Here is a 6926-nt window from a genome sequence, read left to right as displayed (position 1 = left end):
TAATATATTTAATCAAGGGAGGTAACTGGTAATAGAGAAATAAATCATTCGTGCATATAAATAGCAGGGCTCCCACGAGCGTGGGAAGCCAACAGGGAAAATCTTTGGGGCTCAATTGTTTCCTCTGGCCCCTTTTTGCCCGTGTCAGTGGAGCTGAAAGCCCTGAGATGTTTTGTCAAAGGGCAAAATTGGGGTTTTTCTGTACCCAGTGTAGCAGAGTGTCCTGCCAGGTATCCATGGCCAGCTGGGGCATGTTTTATCCAGCCCCCTGAGGATCCAGCGTGTTCTGATGTGAGAAGTTCACTGCCTCTCCAAATGTCAGCAGTCAGGTTGCCTGAACAACCCTAATTTTCCCCTTTCATCTCCCTCCCTGAGAACAAATGAAGAGGAAGGTTTTGAATTGTTGCTTTATTTTTGCTTGTTTTATTTTTACCATGTCTTTTTATATTTATCCTATATTGTGTAGATTACTTTGCTCTATTGATTGTTGTGTGGGATATCATGCATATGATAACACAACACAAGAGGATTTCTCCCAGCAGTCTGTCTCACACAACTGGAGCTCACTCTCTGCTCCCAACTATTCCAGAGCAGTTCAAGTTCCCATCAAGGGCATTTCCCCTGCACTTGAACACCTGAGACACTCCAAACCTGTAAATCTTTTGACAAAACACCCCCCACAAACTTTGTGTGTGTGCTCTGTAGGAGTGTTTTCATCTGCAGTTTGCAAATCTCTTGGGGGGGCAGAAGCAGCAGGTCCCAGTTCCTGGGATTGTCCCCTTTTTCTGTCCCCTCTTCCCTGAGACCCCACTAATTAATACTCATGGTTATAAACTATTTGCAGGAATTCACCACATAAAATGAGGCAGTGGGTGATGCTCCCTATCAGAGGGATCAGGGACAAGGAAAACTGATTTACCCAGAAGGGATAATCCCACACCTTTTATCCAGTGTCCAGAGGGTCAGTTTGCTAATTAATCAGGCACAAAGAGTTTTCTTAAAAGCTGCCTGTTCTAGGTTATCTTTCCCACTTGAATGAAGTTATTAAGTTTAATTCAAAGATTTTTCAAAGTGGTTTAATGAAAAATTAATTTCTAGGAAAGAAAGGAGAGGAAAAAAAAAAAAAAGAGATGGCAGGTCATAAATATGAGATAGTTCCCATCTGTTCATGGCCATGACTCAGGGCTGTGTGCACACACCTGGATGGAAGATGAATAACCTGAAAGTCCTGCCAGCAGAGCTTTTTAGCAGGTTGGGATCAGGCAGGAGCCTGCTCAAGGTCGTTCAGGATTCCCATAAAATACCAACCCGTTAGGAGTGACATTTTGGTGGTGCCACTGCCTCCCTGGGAGCATTAAGGGGAGGGGGCAGGATTGCAGTGGCCTGAAACAACCACTTGTGGAATGCCCTGGAAATTGGAGGGGTTTGGGGCTTCTTGACCTGGATTTAATGTGCTGGAAGTGCCCCATCCCTGGAAGTGTCCAAGGCCAGGCTGGAGCACCCTGGGCTGGTGGAAGGTGTCCCTGCCCAGGGCAGGGGTGGCACTGGATGAGCTTTGAGGTCCCTTCCACCCCAAAGCAGTGTGTGATTCCATGATAATAATAAGGGGAATTGTGTGTGGAAGTGTTGGAGATGTGCAGAACAGGGACAGGCAGTACAGGCTGAGGGTTCCAGGGTTTGTTTCCTCTTGTCCTGGTGAAGCTCTGCAGTCTCTCTGTGCTTTGTAACCTGTGCTGACCCTCCTTTGGGTGGAAGGCACAATCCTCTGCTCTCTGAGTTTTAAATGCACAGAAACTGCTTTCCTGAGGCAGCGATTCCACGGGTAGAAATCAAGGAATTCCATAAAAGAGCTGAAGAAACTTGTTTCCTGCATGTCCATCCCGTTTCTTAAAGCAGCATCCCCAAATTTGGGGACGTTCCCTGGAATCCCAAGGCTTGGTCACACCTGGGCTGGCTGATCAGCCCCTTCTCACTCGCAGCAAACAAGGCCAAGCCAAAGCTGTCTGCCAGACCCTTTGCTAGACTTTCCCCCTGTGTGTGAGGAGGGGGGTGGCAGGTCCTGTGCTGTGCCCCTCCCCAGAGTGGGAAGTTGTTGTTCTCCCTGGCATATTGTGCGTGGGAGAGCGGGGAAAGGAACCAGCCACAAAACTGAAATGGCATTTCGAGTGTAACAAATCTCTCCAAAGGCATCTCTGGTTAAGCAGATGTGGGCTAAATAATTTAAATTCTCCGCCCCCTTCAACACAGAAAGGGCAGAAGATGTGGAAGTGCTTTCAGTTTTGTGAAATCTGGAGGGAGGAGGCTCTGAAGGGACTTTGGTTTGCTGTGTCATGGAATAGAATCGTGGACTATCCAGGGTTTGAAGGGACCCACCAGGATCACCAAGTCCAGTGACAGCAGAAGTGGTGCTGGCTGTGCTGTCAGGCCTGGAAAGTAATGACTGGTGTGTGGAAAAAAGTCTGCTTTATAAACTTTAAAGGTTTTTAATTTGGTTTTGTTGGTTTGGCACTCTCATTCCTCTCTCTGGAGACAGAAAGGAAAAGCACAGGGAGGGGAGTGACCTTTTCCATGATGGGGGAATTGAATTGGAAGAGGTTTTATCCATCTTTGTTAATTTTTGGGATGTCACAGCTTTATGTTAACATTTCTTGCAAGGTAAAAGATGAGCAAAATCCTGTTAGGCCTGGAATGCACCACCCTGGGCAAGCCTTGAGTGATGTCCTGGTCTTTTGTGGGCTCAGGAGGAGGTTTGGGAGGTAAAGTTTTCAGTGAGGAAAGCTTTTGAAGAGACTCTGTGGAATGTTTCTCCATGGAAATCAAGACAGGCTGAGTGCATTGCTGGTGGCTTTATTCCCGTTCAACTCTGTCCCAGCAAAAATAAAAGCAGCTTCTGGTATTGCATCCTCATTTACAGGGCAATAAAATTCCAGGGAAAAGCAGCAATGAGTCATAAAAGTACAAACAAAGCAAATGCCTCTCCTGGGAGGGGTCCAGCCACCAGAGACTGTTTGGAAGGAGAAGTGTTTGGCTTGGGAGAAGTGCAGGGTGGTGACGTGACAAAAATCAATGGACGTGAAATGAGGTAATACAGGTGGAAGTTTTCCCCTCTGGGCACTGCCAAAGGGCTTCAGGGGCAGAATTTTCCCAGGAAACTTTCCATCTGATGCTGCTGATGGTTTTTTATGGTGATATTAATTTATATTTTGGTAACATCAAGGTGACATCTCCCATGGGCTGTGACCACACAGCCAGCCAGGTGGAGGGTGCTGACAGGGGAGTTGGGTTTAGGGGTAGTCTGGCTGTACCTCTAAGCCCAGGGTGGAGCTGACTCTGGGAATGTGCTCCCTTAGCTGGATAAACCCTCATCCATCCATCCCTCCATCCCTGTGATTCATTCTGCTTTCCCAGCACAATCAGGCTGTGGTGCAGTGGTTTGTGTTGGAGCTGTTCTTCCAGCACACACTGGTGTTCAGCTGGGGAGTGTTTGCAAATGACTGAACATTTTAATCTCCTTCCTGCCTTCCCTCTCAGGGGTTCCAGTGATGTGCATCCAGCAGCAGCCAGAGGACTCTGACCCCAGAGGGATTTATGGGGTGTGGAACGAGGCGTCCCCACTGTCATTGCTTTCTCATCTTTATGTTCTCCCACTGTATCCTCATCTCACTTCATCCTGGGCTGCTCTGAGACAGCATTTCCAGCAGTGGAAATGGGTTTGTGCTTGGTTTTACCTTCGTTTGCAGGGCTGGGAACAAGAACTCGGGGCTCCCTTCCCAAACAAGGACACGTTGCCAAAAGGAGAGGCTTCAAAATGCAAATCAGCAAATCCCCTCCAGCCCCCCCAAATGATGAACTGTCCTGGTCTGCGTGGGATAATTGCAGGCTTTCCTCCCCTCTCCCATCCTGGTATTGTTCTCCTGAGCATCACCTGGCACATCTTTGCTCTCCTGACACTTCTTCTTAGTGCACAATTAGAATTACAACACCTTTTGCATTATCCTCCGAAAAGCATTTGATATAATTAAAGGGCTGGACTCGCTCTGAAATACCAAAGTTTTGGCAAGAAGCAGAGTTCCAGCTGAATTGTTTTAAGGCAGATTATGCTGGCAGGTGGGGCTGTACATCAGGTTGGAGAAGTGGGACACGTTCCTTGTTTGCTGTCAGCTCTCCTTCTGTGCCTGATGCAGAGTTGTCTGATTCCAGCACTGGAGGGGGAAGCCTTGGTTTAGGAGTCTGTGTTCCAGTGAAATGACAAATGTTTCTCCCCTAGTTACTCTGTTGCATTTGCTGTGATTTGAGGCAGAGAAATGGATTAATTATTGGGAAGGGTGACAACTGCAGCCCCTGCAATCCCACCCTTATCCCGTGGAGGCAGCTGGTTCCTGTTGGGATGCTGGGCTGGAATAAAGGAAACCAGCCAGGTCCTAAAGCCCAGCATTCTCCCTGACCCTGCCAGGGCTGAAAGATGTTGTCACAGCCCTGTAAAATGTGACATCATACAGGAGTTCCAGCTTCCACTTGGAGATAAAATCAAGTTTCTGTCGAGGGGGGAATAAAAGGCTCCTCAGAATCACAATTGTAAAGACAATATAGCTAATTAAAAAGGAATAAAAACATCCTGTGGTGGTTAAGGCAACCTTAAAATTTACAAGGGCTGGGAGGAGAGCAGCCTTGGGCCTGGTTTTTGGCTGCCTGGGGCTGGCAGCTGGTGCTGGGGAATGCCTTGGGTACTGTTTTCCACCTTCTATGTCCAAGTCTTAGTGAAATGAGTTTTAGGTCCAATTTGAAGTCCTGGAAATCTTTATCATGAAGAAGGCAGAATTTATTAATAGGGGGTGGAGGTGGGAATGGCTGTATCAAGTGTCCCTGGAATCCCTCCAGGATGATCAGGTGGCCTTGTATCCATCTGATCTGGGGATCAACACAAAGGAAAGGAGAATTGAGGCACCCCTCAGCTGCTGGGTTGTTGAATTTTTTTCTTTCACACAAGGAATCCAATCCCACCTTCCCATTCTGGCAGAATGGATTCAAAGGAACCCCGGGGTATTTGTGCTCAGAAAGCTGCCCTGGTGTCCTTTGGCTGCTGGAGGTGCTTCCATTTTCTCTGAGGGGGGAGTTGATGAAGTGTATTTTGCTGCAGTCTCAGCTGCCTGATAATTTAACTTCCCTTATCCCATTATGGTGCTAAGCAACATTCGAGGGGATCATGAGTTTTCTTTTCGCTATGGGTGCCTGGAGAGCAGGGACAGTCTTTCTAATAAGCTTTAAATCTAAATAAAAAGTTAAGTATATAGCACTCTAAGTCTTCCCAGCACTTTAATAGATTTATTTGATCATCCTTTACGAGCCAGGCCAGCAGTTACGGCCTCGCTGGTACCGAGGGGCGAGGATGGATCAGCACAGGGAGGGATTTGCTGGGTTTGGGAGAAATGGCACTGGAGCAGGAGGGCAGTGGGACAATCTGCCCCTCAATGACCCTGATTTGAATTAGCCCTCAGCCCTGCTTTGGGGCGGGTGTTGCTCCTCCTGGGGATCAGGCAGAGAGGGAATGTGGCATCCCACAGGGAAAACCAGCATCCCAGGCCCCCTGCTGGTTTTCCTCATGGCAGGATCTGGCTCTGCCAGACTAAATGAACTGTTGATTTGTCATCTAGTCGGGAGAGTCCCAAAAAGGTTTGGAAATGTGGTTCCCAACCTGCTTATTTCTCATCTGATTCCCACAAAATCCTCAGCACACCAACCACGGTGGGTACCTGGACAGGGTTATTTAATCACCTCATAAAAAAATGGAAACAGATACTTAATGAATCAAAGTGCGCTCAGATTAAATGATCAGAAATTCCTAGTTAATCACCAGAAAGGAAACTAATTAAATTACCATTCAGCTTTTATGGGGGCCTTGGGATGGTGAGCTGAAATAAGTCCCTTCAATCACTTTTTTCATTAGATGGGACAGGCATATTCAAGGTTAGTGAAGATAAATGGGATGTTCTTTGCTTGCTCTTGAAATTATAGTATTTAAATAGCATTTTATGCTTCATCACCTAACGCTACAGCCGAGGTAGCTGCAGGGAGAAGCTGTGGCAGGGCAAGCTTAGCAGGGAGACACGGAGGGAAGGTGAGAACTGCGGGATATGAGAATCGAGATTTACAAGGCTTCCATTTAATTATTATGAAAATTTCTAATTGGATTTTGCCTTCAGGAACGAGGCAGATTAGGGATGCTGGAAGGGGGGTGAGACAACAGCTCCTGTGTTGGCTCAGGCCCTTGGGGAGCAGCGAGAGGTTAAAGGTGGTGTGTGGTGTCCCACTGGCTCTGATGGCATCCAACCCTTCCCATACCGAAGGGGAGAAAGTTGTGATGGTGGATTGTGTTGAAAGTGCAGGCTATTAGTAGCAAAAGAGCAAATTCCTATGTGTTTTGGGACAGCTCTGTGTCCTTAGGAGCCCTCAGTGCGGCTTTGTGGTGATGGAACCTCAGCAGGTGGGTCAGGTCCTGCCTGCCTTTGGGTTTGTCCTTGGCTTTTTATCCCTGTCATTTGTTCTAACACTGAAGGGAATGTTCTGTCAGGGTTCTCCGTGGGATATCTGTGTGTCAGTGGCAGCAGCTCCTGCTGAGCAGAGGGGATGCTCCATCCTTCCTTCCTTCCTTTCCCCCACGGTGGGATGGAGCTGCACATGGGAATTTTCCTTTCCCTGGACTTCATCCCCGTGACATTTCTGCTGTTGCAGGGCTGGGAAACAAAGCTGCTGCAGCCCCAGGAGGGGCTCCCTGAATGGAAGGGAAAGCTCCCAGCACTTCCAAGCCAGAGGTAAAACACTCCTGCAACACGTTGAGGGCTCCTGCAGAGAGCAAAGGGGAGGGAATCTCACTTCAAGCATGAGTCTGCATATTTGGGTGTTCTTTTTGTGTTTTTTTTTTTTTTTTT

The sequence above is a fragment of the Empidonax traillii genome, unplaced genomic scaffold, assembly GCF_003031625.1.
Source record: "Empidonax traillii isolate 1590-97213 ecotype Southwest subspecies unplaced genomic scaffold, ASM303162v1 scaffold1425:size110638, whole genome shotgun sequence".
Lineage (NCBI taxonomy): Eukaryota > Metazoa > Chordata > Aves > Passeriformes > Tyrannidae > Empidonax > Empidonax traillii.
This window is presented reverse-complemented; position numbering follows the sequence as displayed.